The sequence below is a fragment of the Mesoplodon bidens genome, assembly GCF_964165515.1.
Source record: "Mesoplodon bidens genome assembly, chromosome: 5".
Lineage (NCBI taxonomy): Eukaryota > Metazoa > Chordata > Mammalia > Artiodactyla > Ziphiidae > Mesoplodon > Mesoplodon bidens.
This window is the reverse complement of record NC_138161.1, coordinates 40,762,754-40,783,660: the sequence shown is the minus strand read 5'-3', so window position 1 is coordinate 40,783,660 and position 20,907 is coordinate 40,762,754.

Sequence of the window (20,907 nt, the reverse complement as noted above, 5' to 3'; positions counted from 1 at the left end):
TGACTGGATTTTTTTGGTCCAGTTACCTTCTTGATACCTGTTTTCCTGCTGTGCCTTTTGTTTTTCTGTATTTGTTTCACCTTTCCTATCTTCCTCTGGAAAGATCGAACATTTTGATATTATATCCTATCTCCTGCATTATGCTTTAAGTCTTATTACTTTTAGGTAAGTATCTCTAGGAATTCCAATATGCACCTTTAAAATAATTCATTCTACTTCAAATTTATATTATACTATTTCATGCATTATGTAATACACTTACCAAAATATAATTCTACTTAAACTTCTTCCCACCCTTTGTGCTGTTGTATAATTTATTTTTCTTCTAGTTATGTTATAAACCTCATAAACATTGCTATAATTTTTCTTTAAGTAGTCAATTGCCTTTTAAGGAATTTAAGAAAAGAAAGATGACCTTTTATTTTATCCATTTATTTCACATTTCAAGGGCTCATTTTGCTGTCTTATAAATCTGAGTTTCCATCTGGTATCATTTTCCTTCAACCTAAGTAAGTTTATTGGCAATAAAATCTCCCAGTTTTGTTTATCTGAAAATATTTTTACCTCACCTTCCAAGATAGTTTCCAAGATATTTTCATGACATACAGAATTTTTAGGCTGGCAGGTATTTTCTTTTTCATCAGGCATTTTAAAGGAGTCATGTCATTGTTTTCTGACCTCAACTTTTTCTCATGTGAAGTCCGTTGCCATTGTTATGTTGTTGTTTCTCATATGCAATGTGTTTTTTTTCTCTAGCTGTTTTTAATATTTGTTTCTTTACCTCTGGATTTCAGCAATTGGACTGATGTTCCTACTATGGTTTTCTTTATATTTATCCTATCTGTAGTTGACTGGCCTTCCTGCATTTGTAGGTTGCTTTCTGTAAACAAATTTGGAAATTTTTTTAGCCAATATATATTTTCAAATTTTTCCTCTCAGTGCTTCAGTATGTTGAAATTAAGTGACATGTCTTCAAGACTACAGATCCTTTTTCTGTTGTTTCCAATATGCTATAAAAATGATCCAATGAAATTTCTATTTTAGTTGTGTATTTTCTAAGTTCTATTATTTCTATTTAGCTCCTTTTTATAGTTTCCAAAGAGCTTGAAATTACCCATCTCATCACCCACTTTACCCATTTTTTCTTTCAGAATCTAAATATTTATCTCAATTATTTTTGGTGATTATAAGTTTTTTTGGGTAACTATCAAATCTTTGGCTGCAGGAAGGTAATTGATTGACGGCCCAGCCCAGTGTACTGTGAAACTCATCACCTTGTTCACATTGAGGGCACAGGTCCTATGAATACTTTTCATAAGATTAGCTAAAGAAGAGAGAAAAGACAACTTGATTTATAAACAGGTTGGATTTTACATGGTTCCAAAGCTAAAATAGGTGCTAAATCTAGACATATTCAAGAGCATCTGTGAAAGGCAGTGGAGAGGAAAAATCTTTCTAATGAGTAGAGCTGCAGGTGTACACCTAGTTATCTACTTTGGTTGAAGGAGAAGTGGGTCAATATGAGAATATACACAGGTTTCTGGTTAGGGGCTTTAAAGAAAAAGGACTAGAAAATTGGAGACAAGAACTTAGGGAATAGAGTCATTTGAGTAGACATATGGTGGGGGTCATGAAAAGTGAAGATTTTTGTATCACGTGTGTGAATGTCCACCAGAAAGCATCCACTACTGACGAAGCACAAAATAATGATATAGATCAGTTGACGTAAGCAAGTCTTTATCATTGACCCAAACTGGCATGATGGGAATGTGAATGTAGTGCCCTGGTAGCAGTCACAGAGGCTATTATGAGCCCAACACTGTGGACTCTTACTAAGGACTTCAAACTACTTCTGCCTATGAATGTCCAATATGTCAGCAACAAAGACCAATATTGCACCCAACTTATGACAAAATTCCTCAAGGATACCAACTGGCCACATGGTGGCAGTTCAAATGTATCAAACCCCTTCTGTCCTGGGAGGACAGGCAGTTTATCCTCAAAGAAATAGATACCTATTCCAAGTATGTGTTGTCCCATGACCATAGGGCCCACCGATTATAACACATACAGCACCATCTAGCCTCATAGAATGCTAGAAAAGTCTATTAATGGTATAGCTAAAGCACCAGTTGAATAACAATATGGAAATATAGGATGTCATCCTGCAAAAAGCAGTAGATAAGATACTTCATTATGACTCTGTGTCCTTAGTAGAATAATACATAATTTCAGATGTATTATAATAAGGAGATGAGAAGAATAGCCCTTCTTACCATCACTCCCCATGCTTCCCTGGGGAATTTTTGCTTCTCATCCTGAATATTCTAGGCTCTGCAGGCTTAGAGGTTTTGTTTCCAAAGGATGTGTACTCTTGCCAAGGAACATAGTAAGGTTCCTGTTGAAATACAACTTTGGCTGCCAGTAGGACACTTTGAATTTCTTAAACCCAGGGATCAGCAGGTAAGAAAAGAAGTCACGGAGCAGTCAAGATGGCAAATGAGGAGGACATGGAATTCATGTCTCTGCAAAACTAGGGCACCTACCAGGCACCGGTGGGGGACCACGGATGCCTAAGGGGACGGGAGGAACCCCCAGTGACCAGGTCCTAAGCAGAGGCTCCGCCCCATGCTTGAACGTCACCCTGCCTAGGCCCCACACCCAAGGCCTTTTCCTGCGTGGGTCCTGAATCTGGGCCCCCCCCACTCAAACATCACCCCCCCACCTGCCTAGTTCCTGCCCCACCCTGAACCCACCCATGCCTAAGTTCCACCTCTGCCTAAACTCCACCCCCATAGCCAAGACTTTTTTTTTCTCTTTTGATTGGGGTTCTGTTTTACCTTCTTGATTCACTGTTGTTGATTCATTTATATGTTTATTTTTTCTAATAAATCTTTTATTTTCTATTTTTTTTTCTTTATACTTTGTTATTGTTCTCTCCTTTTGGCTTGTTACCCCCGTTTTTTGTTTTTTGTTTTTCCTTTTTCTGTTGTGATTTTATTTTACCTTGTTGCAGTTGTTTCAATTATATTTTTATTTTTCCTAATATATTTTTTATCTTTCTAATTTTATTTTGTTTTTTATTCTTTGTTAATGTACTGCTCCTTTTTTCTTTCTTTCTTTCTTTCTTTCTTTTATTTTTCTTTTGCCAAACTACATGGCTTGTGGGATCTTTGTTCCCAGGCTGGAGGTCGGGCCCGGGCTCCTGTGGTGGGAGCTGTGAGTCCAAACTGCTAGACTAACAGAGAATCTCAGACCCCAGGGAACATTAATCAGAGTGAGGCCTCCCAGAGGTCCTTATCTTGGCATCAAGACCTGGCTCTATCCAACTGCCTGCAAACTCCAGTGCTGGACACCCCAGGCCAAACAACCAGTAAGATAGGAATGCAGCCCCACCCTTCAAAAAAGAAAAAAAAATGAAACTACAAAAAAATATGTTACAGACAAAGGAGCAAAGTAAAACCTACAAGACCAAATAAATGAAGATGAAATAGGCAACCTACCTGAAAAAGAATTCAGAGTAATGATAGTAAAGATGATCCAAAATCTCAGAACCAGAATGGAGAAAATACAAGAAACATTTAACAAGGATCTAGAAGAACTAAACAGCAAACAAACAGTGATGAACAACACGATAACTGAAATTAAAAATGCTCTAGAAAGAATCAATAGCAAAATAACTGAGGCAGAAGAATGGATAAGTGAGCTGGAAGATAAAATGGTGGAAATAACTGCCAGGAAACAGAATAAAGAAAAAAGAATGAAAAGAATTGGGAACAGTCTCATAGATCCTGGGACAACATTAAACGTACCAACATTCGAATTACAGTGGTCCCAGAAGAAGAAGAGTAAAAGAAAGGGTCTGAGAAAATATTTGAAGAGATTATAGTTGAAAACTTCCCTAACATGGGAAAGGAAATAGGCAATCGAGGCCAGGAAGTTCAGAGAGTCCCACAGAGGATAAACCCAAAGAGTAACAAGCCGAGACACATATTAATCAAACTATCAAAAATTAAATACAAATAAAAAATATTAAAAGCAGCAGCAAGGCAAGAGCAACAAATAACACACAAGGGAATCCCCATGGTTAACAGCTGATCTTTCAGCAGAAACTCTGCAAGCCAGAAGGGAGTGGCAAGACATATTTAACGTAATGAAAGGGAAGAACCTACAACCAAGATTACCCAACAAAGATCTCATTCAGATTCGATGGAGAAATTAAAACCTTTACAGACAAGCAAAAGCTAAGAGAATTCACACGACAAAACCAGCTTTACAGCAAATGCTAAAGGAACTTCTCTAAGTGGGAAACACAAGAGAAGAAAAAGACCCACAAAAACAAACCCAACTCAATTAGAAAATGGTAATAGGAACATACATATCGATAATCACCTTGAATGTAAATGGATTAAATGCTCCAACCAAAAGACACAGACTGGCTGAATGGATACAAAAGCAAGACCCTTATATATGCTGTCTACAAGAAACACACTTCAGACCTAGGGACACACACGGACTGAAAGTGAGGAGATGGAAAAAGATATTCCATGCAAATGGAAATCACAAGAAAGCTGGAGTAGCAATACTCATATCAGATAAACTAGACTTTAAAATAAAGACTGTTACAAGAGATAAGGAAGGACACTACATAATGATCAAGGGATCAATCCAAGAAGAAAACATAACAATTATAAATATTTATGCACCCAACATAGGAACGCCTCAATACATAAGGCAAATGCTAACAGTCATAAAAGGAGAAATTGACAGTAACACAATTATAGTGGGGGACTTTAACACCCCACTTACACCAATGGACAGATCATCCAGACAGAAAATAAATAAGGAAACACAAGCTTTAAATGACACAATAGACCAGTTGGACTTAATTGATATTTTTAGGACTTTCCACTTGAAAGGGGAAGAACACACTTTCTTCTCAAGTGCACAGAGAATGTTCTCCAGGATAGATCACATTTTGTGTCACAAATCAAACCTTGGTAAATTTAAGAAAATTGAACTCATATCAAGTGTGTTTTATGACCACACACTATGAGATTAGATATCAATTACAGGAAAAAAGCACTAAAAAACACACATACATGGAGGCTAATTGGTGTGCTGCTAAATCACCAAGAGATCACTGAAGAAAGCAAAGAGGAAATAAAAAAAATACCTAGAAACAAATGACAATGAAAACACGATGATGCAAAACCTATGGGATGCAACAAAAGCAGTTCTAAGAGGGGAGTTGATAGCAATTCAATTTCACCTCAAGAAACAAGAAAAATCTCAAATAAGAAATCTAACGTTACACCTAGATCAACTAGAAAAAAAAGAACAAAAATCCCCCAAAATTAGAAGAAGGAAAGAAATCATAAAGATCAGAGCAGAAATAAATAAAATAGAAACAAAGAAAACAATAGCAAAGATCAATAAAACTAAAAGCTGGTTCTTTGAGAAGATAAACAATATGGATAAACCTTTAGCCAGACTCATCAAGAAAAAAAGGGACAGGACTCAAATCAATAAAATTAGAAACGAAGAAGGAGAGATTACAACTGACACTGCAGAAATACAAAAGATCATAAGAGACTACTACAAACAACTATATATAAAATGGACAACCATGAAGAAATGGAAAATTCTAGGAAAAGTACAACCTTCCAAGACTGAACCAGGAAGAAATAGAAAATAGGAACAGACCAAACACAAGTAATGAAATTAAAAGTGTGATTAAAAATCTTCCAACAAACAAAAGTCCAGGACTAGTTGGCCTCACAGGCGAATTCTATCAAACATTTAGAGAAGAATTAACACCTATCCTTCTCAAACTCTTCCAAAAAATTGCAGAGGGAGAAAAACTTCCAAATTTATTCTATGAAGCCACCATCACCCCAATACCAAAACTAGAATATGCTATCACAGAAAAAGAAAATTATAGACCAATGTCACCGATGAACATAGACACAAAAATCCTCAACAAAATACTAGCAAACAGAATCCAACAACATATTAAAAGGATCACACACCATGATCAAGTGGGATTTATCCCAGAGATGCAAGGATTCTTCAGTATATGCAAAATAATCAATGTGATACACCATATTAACAAAGAATAAAAACCATATGATCATCTCAATAGATGCAGAAAAGGCTTTTGACAAAATTCAACACCAACTTATGATAAAAACTCTCCAGAAAGTGGGCATAGAGGGAACCTACCTCAACAAAATAAAAGCCATATACAACAAACCCACAGCAAACATCATTCTCAATGTTGAAAAACTGAAAGCAGTTCCTCTAAGATCAGGAACAAGACAAGGATGTCCACTCTCGCCACTGTTATTTAACATAGCTTTGGAAGTCCTAACCACAGCAGTCAGAGAAGAAAAAGAAATAAAAGGAATACAAATTGGAAAAGAAGAAGTAAAACTGTCACTGTTTGCCAATGACATACTATACAAAGAAAATCCTAAAGATGCCACTAGAAAACTACTAGAACTAATCAATGAATTTGGTAAGGTTGCAGGTTACAAAATCAATGCACACAAATCTCTTGTATTCCTGTACACTAACAACAAAATATCGGAAAGAGAAATTAAGTAAACAACCCCATTCACCATTGCAACAAACAGAATAAAATACCTAGGAATAAACCTACCTAAGGAGGTAAAAGACCTGTACTCAGAAGACTATAAAACACAGACTAAAGAAATCAAAGATAACATAAACAGATGGAGAGATATACCATGCTCCTGGATTGGAAGAATCAATATTGTGAAAAAGACTATACTACCAAAAGCAATCTACAGGTTCAATGCAATCCCTATCAAATTACCAATGGCATTTTTCACAGAACTAGAACAAGAAATTTTACAATCTGTATGGAAACACAAAGGACCCTGAATAGTCAAAGCAACCTTGAGAAAGAAAAACAGATCTAGAGGAATCAAGCTCCTTGACTTCAGACTATACTATAAAGCTCCAGTAATCAAGTCAGTATGGTACAAAAACAGAAATATAGAACAATGGAACAAGATAGAAACCCCAGAGATAAACCCACGCTCATATCATCACCTTATCTTTGACCAAGGAGGCAAGAATATGCAATGGAGAAAAGACAGCCTCTTCAATAAGTGGTGCTGGGAAAACTGGACAGCTACATGTAAAAGAATGAAATTAGAACACTCCCTAACACCATACACAAAAATAAACTCAAAATGGATTAAAGACCTAAATGTAAGGCGGACACTGTAAAAATCTTAGAGGCAAACATAGGGAGAACATTCTATGACATAAATCACAGTTCTGTGACATAAATCACATAAATCTTACTGTGATTTTCTCAGAATGGGAGAAAATATTTGCAAATGAAGCAACTGACAAATGATTAATCTCGAAAATATGCAAGCAGCTCATGCAGCTCAATATCACAAAAAAACCCAACCCAATCCAAAAATGGGCAGAAGACCAAAATAGACATTTCTCCAAAGAAGACATACAGATGGCCAACAAATGCACGAAAAGATGCTCAATGTTACTAATCACTAGAGAAATGCAAATCAAAACCACAGTGAGGTATCACCTCACACCCATCAGAATGGCCATCATCAAAAAATCTACAAACAATAAATGCTGGAGAGGGTGTGGAGAAAAGGGAACCCTCTTGCACTGTTGGTGGGAATGTAAATTGATACAGCCACTATGGAGAACAGTATGGAGGTTCCTTAAAAAACTAAAAATAGAACTACCGTATGACATAGCAATCCCACTACTGGGCATATACCCTGAGAAAACTATAATTCAAAAAGAGACATGTACTACAATGTTCATTGCATCACTATTTACAATAGCCAGGACATGGAAGCAACCTAAATGTCCATTAACAGATGATTGGATAAAGAAGATGTGGCACATATATACAATGGAATATTGCTCAAGGAACAAAATTGAGTTATTTGTAGTGAGGTGGATGGACTTAGAGTCTGTCATACAGAGTGAAGTAAGTCAGAAAGAGAAAACCAAATACCGTATGCTAACGCATGTGTGTGGAATTTAAAAAAGGGGTACTGATGAACTTAGTAACAGGGCAGTAATAAAGACACAGACATAGAGAATGGACTTGAGGGCCCGGTGGAGGAGGGGAAGCTGGGATGAAGAGAGAGAGTAGCATTGACGTATATACACTACCAAATGTAAAACGGATGGCCAGTGGGAAGCTGCTGCATAGCACAGGGAGATCAGCTCAGTCCTTTGTGATGACCTAGAGGGATGGGATAGGAAGGGTGGGAGGGAGGCTCAAGAGGGAGGGAATATGGAGACATATGTATACATATAGCTGATTCACTTTGTTGTACAGCAGAAACTAACACAACATTGTAAAGCATTTATACTCCAATAAAGATGTGGAAAAAAAAAGAAGTCACCATAATGTCAGAGGTAAATGAACGGATTGGTAGGAAGAAGTGAGGCTGCTTTTATACAAGGACAGAAAAAAAATAAGTGTGCAACACAGATGATTAATTTGCATGAATTTTGCCACTCCTTTGATTTTAAAGTGTGTCTTTTCTGGCGTGTCAGTGGAAAACAGAGTATTTACTGAGTCTCTCTAATTTGGCAGGACTTGAACTCAAAACTCTGTCACCCAGTGTTGTGTTAGTTTCTGCCGTACAACAAAGTGAATATGGGTGACAGAGAGAGGTTAACTAAAATCTCTCCTAATCACTGTCAGCCTTATAGCTGTAGCTTCCTACTGGAATCCTTGGAGTTTTTTTGCACAAGCAAAAAAGTTTTGGAGTTAGCAAAGAATTTGAGGAGATTTTATATGTATTTAGATTTCAGGACTCCTTGGGTTTTCTCTCTCTTTCTCTCTCTCTCTCTCTAGGATTGTGTCTTTCAATTTTCAGTCATTCTGGCATCTCTAAACCTTATACTCTGCACAGTCTGTTCAATAAAAGTTTAGCTTTCTGTTTAAATTTTATCAGCTGGTGCTGGGGAGATTACCTGGGTAAAAATCTCCTCCACTGTGTCTCCCTTGTTTCCAAGATCAGATTCTCTCCAGTTTCTGCCTGATTTTGGTGGTTCTCCAACGTTTTCAGTATTTCTTTATATTATTTTCAGGGTTAAATAGTATTATTCATTATTTTTGGAGGGTTAGTTCAATGACAGGAATTCCAAAATTACTGGAAGCCAGAATCCTCAATTAGGTTTTTAACAACAAGAAAAAATCCTAGGGCATTGCTTTGGTTTGTCTTTTATTTAATCAATGTCTCATAGAATAGAGTTTCTTGACACATAGTAGGGGCTCAATAAATATTTATTAAATTAGTAACTATGATTGGATATTCAAGGATCATGAAACAATTCTTTTAAAAACCTCAAACATGAATGAGAGATCAAAGCAAAGACCAGTGTCAGAGGGAACAATACAGGATGCCAAGAGATAAAGTGAGATATTGTATCTATGAAACAAAAATGCTATAAATAAGGAATGAGCAGATAACAATAAGATGATAAACAAAAACTCTTGGAAATTTAAGAGACAGATAAAAAAATATTTCATCATTATTGTTGGAAAATAACTAAAGGACATATCCTAAAAAGAGAATAAAAGGATGATTTTAAAAATAGGAAACAAAAGCAGTACATTTATATGATCAGTTCAGGAGATCCAACAACTTACTAAGTGGCAGGATAAAGTACAATGTCAGGGAAAATGAGGACAGAGAACATAGAGAAGAAAAATAAAAGTATAAGAATATTGCTTGGTACTAAAGGACGCAAGACTCTATATATAGTGAGCTAAATTATGTCTAGAACAGTAAATGGGGGCAAGTAGACATAAGCTGAGGAAAATCATAGGATAATTTAGAATACAAGGATTAAAAAAGAACTCTTAGACCTTCTAGAGATAAAAAAAAAAAATAGTTCACATACATCAGCTTATTAGTCCAAATAGCAATGAATGTCTCACCAACCAAAATGAAAGCAAGAATACTATAATAGAGGAATTATTTTAAAAGTCTAAGTCAAATTATTTTCAATTTAGAATTCTATACCTGTCAATCAATCAAGTATAAAGATAGAGTAATGCAAATTCCAGACAGGTGATGACTCAAAAATGTTTATTTTTTAGTCTTCCCTTTATTAAGAATTTATTGGACAGTGTGGACCATAAAATGAGGATATAAAATTTGGGATTTGGCAAGTAAACAATCTACCATAGGGGCAAAGAGGGTATTCAGATGATGGCAGTGGAGCAGCCCTAAAAAATTACCAGTCGGACTGGAATAAAGAAAAGAAGGCCCTAGGAATGATGATTCCAAGAAGAGAAATGGAGTTGGGAAGGTGGAGCTCATGAATAAAACTTTAGATAGGCAGGTGGGAGGGCTTTTTGAGGCTTGGAAAACTAATAATGGGTACACTAAAAATGTCAAATGAAAAATGAAACAATCATTAACTCTAGGGAAAAAAATTAAAAGGTACACAAAAAGGATGCATAGAATTTATTCCTGACTCAAGAGTAGGAAAAATATATTGGGGAAGAGAGGAGAGCCAAGTAATCACTTATTAAGATGAAAAATCAGAAGATAATGCCTAAAATACTTTTGCCAAGGTCCATCAATGCAAACATAAAAGGGAAAGTAACCATAGAAGTTGAGAATGGGTGATGCTGGTAAGCAGTATTTTAGATGAAGTAAAAAAGTGCAAGATGTTGCTATTTTCACATTATACGTTCTTTAGCAATATTTTATTTTTGTAGTGTATTACTCTGATAAAAGTTTTTTATTTTAAAATAAACATTACAAAATTTCAAGAGAGGTGGAGAAAAAGCATAAATACTAAGGATTTGAATATGGAAAGGAAAACATATGGGAAGTCAGTGAAGATTCAAGCCTGGTAGGAGTTGTGAATTTTTACTCTGAAATAGTGGAACTTCTAATCCGAGGAGATAAAGGGACTTTCCTTGCAAAGATTAACTTTATCCTATAGCTTGTGGGTGGCCAGTGACCATTTCTGATCAGAGAAGTTGTTTAGTAAATCTAACTGGGAATTTCTGTGAAATAAGAATGAACTGTAGGCAATTAGGTATAAGGTTGTAATATAAGGACTAGATTTGGGTTTGGAAAAAAAGAAATAGGTCTCAGAAAGTCTGAAGGAATAACCACCAGGCAGGAGTTGGATGATTGATTGATTGATTATTGAATCTAAAGAAAGCATGAAGATAAAGAAGATGTGAGATACACACACACACACACACACACACACACACATAATGGAATACTACTTGAGCATAAAAAAGAATGAAATAATGTCATTTGCAGCAAAATGAGTGGACCTAGAGATTATCATACTAAGTGAAGTAAGTCAGACAAAGACATAATACCATATGATATCACTTATATGTGGGACCTAAAATATGATACAAATGAACTTATTTACAAAACAGAAACAGATTCACAGACATAGAAAACATACTTATGGTTACAAAAGGAGAAGGGGGTAGGGGACAAATAAATTAGGAGTTTGGATTAACAGATACAAATTACTATATGTTATATAAAATAGATAAACAAGAAGGTCCTACTGTATAGCACAGGGAACTATATTCAATATCCTGTAATAAACCATAATGGAAAGGAATATGAAAAAGTATCTATCATCTATCTGTCTAATTTACTATATATATATATATACACATATATACTGAATCTCTTTGCTGTACACCAGAAACTAACACAACATTGTGAGTCAACTACACTTCGATTAAAAGAAAAGAAAAAAAGAAAACATCAGTCAAAGAAGACTCAGAAATCTAAGTCTGAAGCAAAAATACACATATACATGCATATGTCATAATATATATACATAAAAAGCAGCTGATTTTGGGTATAGTAGGTTCATTTTGCATTTTCAGAGTACTGGGAAAAGAGACAGAAACATTCAAAGAAGCGTTTGTTTGAACAGCTGAATGTGTACTTAAATAAAGTGATGAGGTGACTTTTAATATAACAACTTCATTGAAAGTTATATTTTAAAAAAACATTAAAAACATGAAGAGTCCTATATAAATATAAAAGGTATCCCCTTGAAAGAAAAGAGCATCCTAAAAAGGCATTTCATTGTTAAGAGAAATAGTTTACCTTTAAATCAATAAAAAATGAGCTAAATTTAGTCACTAAGTGGATTTGTAAACATGAGCTATTCCTAAATGGAGCAGCTAATGCTCCATAACTATCAGAGGCCCATCAAGCACTATAGTCGCAGATAACCTGGAGGTATCAGAGCACAGAAAAGATCCATTTCTTTGCTCTTTTTCTCAAAGTGAAATAAGAGAGTATCTGATTGTTTACCAGGAGATCTGGAGTGCAGTGAAATCTGTTATGCTTTTTTTTTTTTTTAAGACAAATTAGTCTATTTAAATTCCTCGAGGATGCTCTAAACAAAATGGCAAAGCATGGAGTTAGGCAAAAGTAGTTGTTTGTCTTCATAAAGTGAAGACACTTCTGAAAAGTGAATAATACGTGACAGCAAATAAAAGTATAAAAAAGATGTAAAGCAAATGGAAAATGGATTTTTCAGTAATTGCCTGAGAGAATACTGAAGAAGGAGATAGCATGTAATATTGAAGTCAGACTTGCTGAAGGGCCAGGACAAAATTGTGCTGCATCCCCGGGTTACTTGAAGATATACAATTTTCAGAAGGAAAACAAAAACAATAGCTGTGTACGGGAACTCACTACTATTAGGGATCTATATGCAAACAAACAAACAAAAAAGACATTTTTAAAAGAAAAGGAAAATGCTGTAAGCAAAATATAAAGAGGTATCTTCTGTTGACTGCTAAGGCATTTCGCAGAGCAGTCATTACACAAATTTCATTAAGCAACAGGCATCTCTAAGTCCTACATCATTTTTAAGGGCACTATCATTGCTAAGATAGTATTTTTTCTTTCTTTTCAAAAAGACATTTCTAGTCATGTTACCATCTGTGAGCACATTCAGCTCAAACAAAGGAGTCTTATGTTAAAGAATTAAATTGGTATCTCATAGTAACCATATATCTGGAATTCAATAAAATATTGATTTGACATTTTTCAAACTGCAAATGAGACAATATAAAAAGAGGGAAGAGTAGTAAAGTAGTAAAAATAAATTCCTAGAAAGGAAGAAGCACACATATTTCTTTTATGTTGACTTTATTGTCCAAAACAGAGTTATTTGTCTAACTGATAGCAGTTCTTAAGGCAATAAATAATGTCATGGAAAAAAATTTTAATAACAAAGCACTATTCAAAAAGTTGTTAGTAATCTACCAACCTTAGGTAACTTGATTTGGAAAACTAGCTTATGATTTTCTGTGCTAAATAAGTCAATAAATATTCAATCAATTTTAAGTGCTATGATATAGAAAGAGAGCTAGTAGGCCATTTTGAAGAGGTCTAATTCACACAACACAGAAGAGTGACTAACACCTAGGAGGTGTACCAAAAGTAATTAAGTCTGTCACTCAAAGGGACTCAGTTCTTTTCTGTGGAGCTATGCTTAAAGCAACTGTCAGTTATAGTGCTGGTGTTCAGAATACAGAGCTCTGAATATGAAGTGAGCCATGCAGTATGCAGGACAAGAAAGCAGAAAGACTCCATTTAAGAGATCATTCAGTATCAGAATCATCAAAGATCAGAATTGGGAGAGCCAAAAGAAACCATTCAGGCTAAAGTTTACTGACTCCCAATGCTTTTGAATACTTTGGCAGTATAAGACCAATTCTTGTAAGTACAAAAGGAAGCCACGGAAGGATTTAAAGCAAGGCAGTGTTATAGGGTGATTTACAAAGAAATTCACTTGCTGCTTTGGGGAATATGGATTGGAAGGGAGAGAGTGTGAAAGTGGAGGGATGTTGTTAAAGTAATCCAGATGAAATAGATAATGGTCCTCCCACTCCACTGGCTGTTCTTTCTCATTCTCCTTTCCTGGTATCTCCACTTTGCTCTGTCCCTTAATTTTTGAGGATTCCAAGGCTCAGCCCTTCTCTTTTCTACCTACATTCACTCTTTTGATCATCAAGCCCCAAGGCTTTAACCACTATCAGATATTTTCCAATAATTCCCAAATGTATACCTTCAACTCAGACCTTTCACCCCAACTTTAGGCTCATATATCCAAGTGCCTACTTGATAGTTTTGTTTGGAAGTCTAACAAATGCCTCAAACTTCCAGACTCTTTCTCATATGTGTTCCACTTACATCTCAGTAGATGGTAACTCCAAATGTCCAGTTGGTCAGGTAAATCTATGGAGCCACATTTGACTCCTCTCTTTTTCTCAACCCACATAGAATCTCTTAGAAAATCCTATTGACTGTACTTTCAAAAATATCCAAAATCTGAGGATTTCTCACAACATTAACTGTTAACGCTCTCATCTGAGAGAGTATAATCTTCGCTTGGATATAGTATGATAGTTTGAGACCAAGGCTCAGCCCTTCTCTTTGAGACCAAATGCCACAAAGCTCCAACCCCTGGTGAACATAGGTTGGGTCAGTTTTAATATTGGTTAGTATTAGTTTGCCACCTAATAAGTTACACCAAAACTTAGATTTAAACCACAGACGTTTATTATCTTGCAGTTTCTGTGGATCAGGGCTCTGGAGGTAGCTTAGCTGGGACATTCTGGCTGAAACTCTCTCCTGGAGTTATTGCTAACTTTTCAGCAATGGTTGCAGTCTCATCTGAAGAGCCAGCTGAGGAAGAATACATTTCCAAGATCACATATGTCTTGGTTGGGAGGCTTCAGTTCCTTGTTGGCTATTAGATAAAGTATTCAGTTCCTCACACATGTGTCTCTTCATAGGCTTCTATAAGTGTATTTGTGATATGGCATGTGGCTTCCCAAGAGAAAGTGATCAAAGAGAGAGGGAACTTGCAAGAGTTTCCCCAGACAGAAGCTTCAGTCTTTTTATAACCTAATCTTGGAAGTGACATATCATCATTTCCATTATATTCTATAAACTAGAAACGAGTCACCAAATCCATCTCACATTGAAGAGGAGAGTTAAGCTTCATTTCTTGATGAGAGGAGTCCCAAATTGGCCAGGTGGTAGTCTCAACGTAAATGGAATCATTGTTGTGCCCAATGGTGGAAGTATTGCCTCTTTTGTAAGGATGATTTCTAGATCAGCTGAGCTTAAAGTAGGAGGGATAGAAAACAAAAGTGTTACTAGTGGGTCACTAGGGGTATCAGTGAGAGGACTCAGTCCTCTTTCCAGCTGTTTCTGAACCTGTGAGTGCTGACTATGCAGATAGGTCTTAGTGGACACTGAATGCTTGACCAAGGGGCCATAAGAGCTCCCCATCATAAACTTGATGTGAATTTGTCCCACCAAGCCACTGGTATGCACAGCAGCACTCTTTCACCAAAATGAAGTGACATGTATAAGACCTGCTCAAGCAGGTCTTGAAGGAACAAGTAAGTTGCATGAGGAATTGGCTTAAATACTTCTGGCCCCCATTTAGGCTACATGTGTTACCTTATCTCTCTCAACATTCTCCTATCACCTTATGAGGAATTCTTGATACGCAATGACTGAGGAAGGAATAACTCAGGCATGGTTTACAGATGGTCCTATACTATTGGCCAAAACTTCCCCAAAGTGGACAAGGGCAACACTACAGTCCTACTCTGAGTTGTCCCGGAAGTATAAGAGTGAAGAGATATCTTCACTGAGAAGAACTTCAGGTAGAGGATCTGGTTGTTAATTTTCCTGGAAAGGAGACATGGACAGAGATATGAATCTGCAATGAATTATGAGCTGTGGTTAATAAGCTGTCTGGAAAGTCAGGGACTTGGAAGGAACACAGTTGGAAAATTAACAACAAGGATAAACCTCTCATAATGGCACACAGAGTATAAAGATTTTGTGTCCCTTGTGACTGTTCACCTAAGGGTGACTTCAGCAGAGGAGGATTTTAATCAGGTGAATATGATGTCTCCTTCTGCGGACATTGATCAGCTATGTTCCCTAGTTAGTTACTCCTGTCACTGACCAGTAGACTCATGAATAAAATGGGAATCATGGCACGGATGGAGGTTATGCATGGGCTCAGCAATCTGGACTTCCACTCAACAAGAGTGGTCTGGCTACAACCACTGCTGAATACCTAATCTGTTAACAGCAGAGACTAACACTAAGTTCCTATCATGGCACTATTACCCAGATGGATCAGCCAGCTTCCAGCCGAATACCTGATGGCAGATTGATTAAGATGGATTACTTCCATCATGGAAGGGAAAACCCTTTTCTCTTACTAGAATAGACTTACTCTGGATTTGGTTCATGTTTCCTGAGCACATTGCACATTTGTGAAAGCTACTGTCCATGGGCTTACAGAATGCCTTATCACGGTATTCCACACAACATCCTTTCTGATCAAAGAACTAGTTTCACAGTAAATAAAGTGCACTATTAGGCTTATACTCATGGGATTCATTGGTCTTACCTTGCCCCATCATACTGAAGTAGCTCTACTGATAGAATGGTGGATGGTCTTTTGAAGATTCAGTTACAATGCCAGGCAGAAGACAATTCCTTACAGAGCTGGAGCAGTATCTTCTAGGATGTGATCAGTGTATGGTCTAAATCAACATCAAAGATAGTTCTCCCCCAGCCAGCATTCATGGGTTCAGGGATCAAGGGGTAGAAATGTGAGTGACTCCTCTCACTATTACTACTAGTGATCTGTTAGCAACATTTTTGCTTTCTGTGTCCACAGTTGACCCTTGAACAATGTAAGGGCTGGGGCACTGACTCTTTGCACAATTGAAAATTCAAGTATAATTTACAGTTGGAGCTCTGATGTCCTCAGTTACTTTGTACCCATGGTTCCTCCATATCTGCAGACATCAGCAGATTCAATCAACCATAAATGGTGTAGTACTGTAATATTTACTATTGAAGAAAATTCCAGTAAAAGTGGATCCATGCATTTCAAACTCATATTGTTCAAGGGTCAACTGTAGTTACAATTATATAAAAGTGTACCTTGATATCCACAGGGGATTGGTTCCAGGACCCCCATGGATACCAAAATCCAAGGATGCTCAAATCTCTTATATAAAACAGCACGGTATTTGCATATAACCTACCAGCATCCTCAGTATGCTTTAAATCATCTCTAAATTACTCATAATACCTAATATGATGTAAATGCTATGGAAATAGATGTAAATTCAAGTTTTGCTTTCTGGAACTTTTTCATTTTTTTTTTCAAATATATTTGATCTATGGTTGGTTGAATCTGTGAATGCAGAACCTGCATATATGAAGGGCTGATTGTATATACCTACATAAAAACATATGTACCTATGTATATGTATATATAAATATTCCTAAATACTAACTACATCTTATACAGAATTCAATGGCCCAATAGACTTTATAGACTCCTGATTCTGAGGAAGGGAATGGAGTGTGTGATTTCTAGCAGATATGAGTATACTGTATCTAGAATATTTTATATGTACCTCAGCCAGTGTATTCATAGAGATTCATCAGCTTGATTTGAGCCTTACATTTTCCTGGGGTTAATTTCCTAGCCAAAACTGTTGAGATGGGTCATTACTATATCCAGAGTCTACTTCATCCTTTTTTTATTAAGGAGGATATCATCAGTGTAATGATATACTGTGACTGATCAAGTCCTGAGTCTTCCTTCAGGGCTTACCAAAGAAATGTTATGACAGAAAAGATAACTGTATGTAGATTGGACATAATGAATATTCTACCACAGAAAACTTGCTTAAGTTACATCTGTGTATGAGAAATAAGTTCAAAGAAATCAGGTTTCAAGGAAAGATAAAAAAGTTATGTTGACAAACAGGTGCTCAGTGAGTGAAATTCTGGAGTATCCTTTAGTCCACTCAATGGAAAGCCCTTATAATCCATGCATATAGTTCAGAGATTCCAGTATGATCAATTACTCCATATGCAAACACTGCTTTGTTGAGCCATATTACCCAGCTCTACCTTCCTGGTTCTGGGCATTTTTTTACTTCATCATCAATGCTATGTTGCTTATTATCCATACGTTATATAAAATATAATTTCCAGACTCACAAATTACTACTAGGTTGTAACTGTGAAATGGTGATCTGTCTTTGTACAGTCTTCTATCTACTGAGCCTAGGACAGGACACAGCTGTCCTGGTCTTGACTGCCCACAGCATGTATACCATCAGTGCTGTGTATCCACAGGTTCTGCACTCATGGATTCAACCAAACAGATCAAAAGTATTCAGAAAAAAAATTCCAGAAAGTTCCAAAAAGCAAAACTTGAATTTGTCTCTCAGGCAGGCAACTATTTACATCGCATTTACATTGTATAAGGTATTATAAATAATCTAGAGATGATTTAAAGTATATGGGAGGATGTGTGCAGGTTATAAGCAAATACAATGCCATTTAAAACTTTTTAATTTACAAAAATTTTTATTGAAAAATATAGTTGCTGTATAATATTATATGTTACAGGTGTACAATATAGTGATTCACAATTTTTAAATGTTATACTCCATTTATAGTAATTATAGAGTATTGGCTATATTCCCCATGTTGTATAATATATCCTTTTGGCTTATTTTATACCTAATAATTTGTACCTCTTACTTCCCTCTCTCTATATTGCCCTTCCCCCCTCCCCTCTCCCCACTGGTAACCACTAGTTTGTCCTCTATATCTTTGATTCTATTACTATGCCATTTTATATAAGGGACTTGAGCATCCTCAGATTTTGGTATCCTCAGAGGTCTTGGAGCCAATCCTCCATGGATAAGGGATGACTGTACATTCAGATTTTATTTTCTATTATAGATACATAAATATCACCAAAATGTTTATAGAGGTTATTTTGGGGATATAGATGAAGTCGCTTTCTTCCTTACAAAAAAATATTTATTCTGTAATAACCTATATGGGAAAAGAACCTAAAAAAGAATGGATATATATATATATATATATATATATATATATATATATATATATATATATATATATATATATAAATGATTCACTTTGTTGTACACCTGAACCTAACACAACATTGTAAATCAACTATACTCCAATAAAAATGAAAAAAAAAAGATATTTGTGGCATATTTTTGTTTTCATTCAACAAGTATGTAATGAGTGCCTTCCTAGTACCAGGCACTGTGTTAGAGCCAGGAGTAGAGGAGTAAGGGGGAAGTTAAATGATGGATAAGATAGCCGGCCTCAGCCTTTGTGAATCAGTTTAGCTGGGAAAAATAGAAGCAAGTATGCAAACCACAGTGATAAATGGTGATCACAAAATCTTGGCTTCCTGCCACCAGGAGCACAGATGTAGCCACAACTTCCTGTCTCCTTTGAAAATAATGATCTCATATAAAAATAGCTCATGTTTTCAAGATAAAGATTGAATAACATACTTGAGATAATATGAAAGGAAGGTCAGACTGGCATAATGGATTAGACCTCAGGAGAGACCTGTGTTCCGGAAAAATTTTCTCTTTTAATCTCACTCAGGCTTTTTTTTTTTTTTTTTTTTAATGATAAAACATGATCTTAAGTTTTTGAAATTTCCTTTCTGATGAAATTTTGTGGCTATGGAAACATGAAATGAATTAGTAATGAATTGGATTCAGATATTATATTGTTTTCTATTGCCAAAATTTATAAATTACCACAAATTTAGTGACCTTAAACAGTACAAATATATTATCTTACATTTCTGTAGGTCAGTAGTCTAACACAGGTCTCATCAGGCTAAAATCAAGCCGTTAGCTAAGCTGCCTTCCCTTCTATAGGCTCTAGGAGAGAATCTGTTTCCTTGCCTTTTCCAGCCTTTAGAGGACTCTCTCATTTTTGCACATAGCCCCCTACATATATTTAAAATAAAATGCCTTTCCAGGAAAAAAAAAAACACTCCCCAACCAATGAGACGTCAGATCCTTCTCATGCTGACAGCTCCCTCTGACCACAGCTAGAAAAGGTCCTTCACTTTAAGGACTCAGTGATTCCACTGGATCCTAGATATTCCAGGATGAGCTCCTTATCTCAAGGTCTTTAACCTTAATCATATTTGCAAAGTCTCTTTTGCCATGTAAGGTAAGCTCTTCACAGGTTCCATGGATTAGGGTGTGGACATCTTTGGGACTGTTGTTTCTCCTCATAAATATTTTTTAAATAAATATTTAAATTTTGGTATCAATTAATCAGTGCATGCAGGAACATTTTAAACCAACTTTCCCAGAATGTACAGTACCTGGGATAGGCTAATAATAGCCCCCCAAACATGTCCACATCCTAATGTCAACTTCAATTTGGGTATATACTCCATGTGTCCCTGACAGTGGATTAGCACCACATGCCCAGACATCTATTTATTTTTTTTAATTGAGGTATGGTTGATTTACAGTGTTGTGTTAGTTTCAGGTATACAGCAAAGTGATTCAGTTATAAATATATATATATATATATATATATATATATATGTAGTCTTTTCCCTTATAGGTTATTACAAATATTGAGTATAGTTCCCTGTGCTATACAGTAGGTCCTTGTTGGTTATCTATTTTATATATAGTAGTGTGAATATGTTAATCTCAATCTCCTAATTTTTCCCTCCCCTCCTTTCCCCAGACATCTATTTCTAACAGAACTCTAATATGATAGCATCTAAATAGAAGCAAATAAAGACAATATTAATATTTTACTGATTTTTAAGTATTAGAAGTATTCATTGTTTTGGTTGGCTGTCAGTAACACTCCATTCCATAAAGTTGTCAAATCTACCAGTTCCTACTAACTGTGAAACGATTAAATATCTTTTAGAATTCTAGGTTATTATCTAATGATTCTAGTCCATATATGT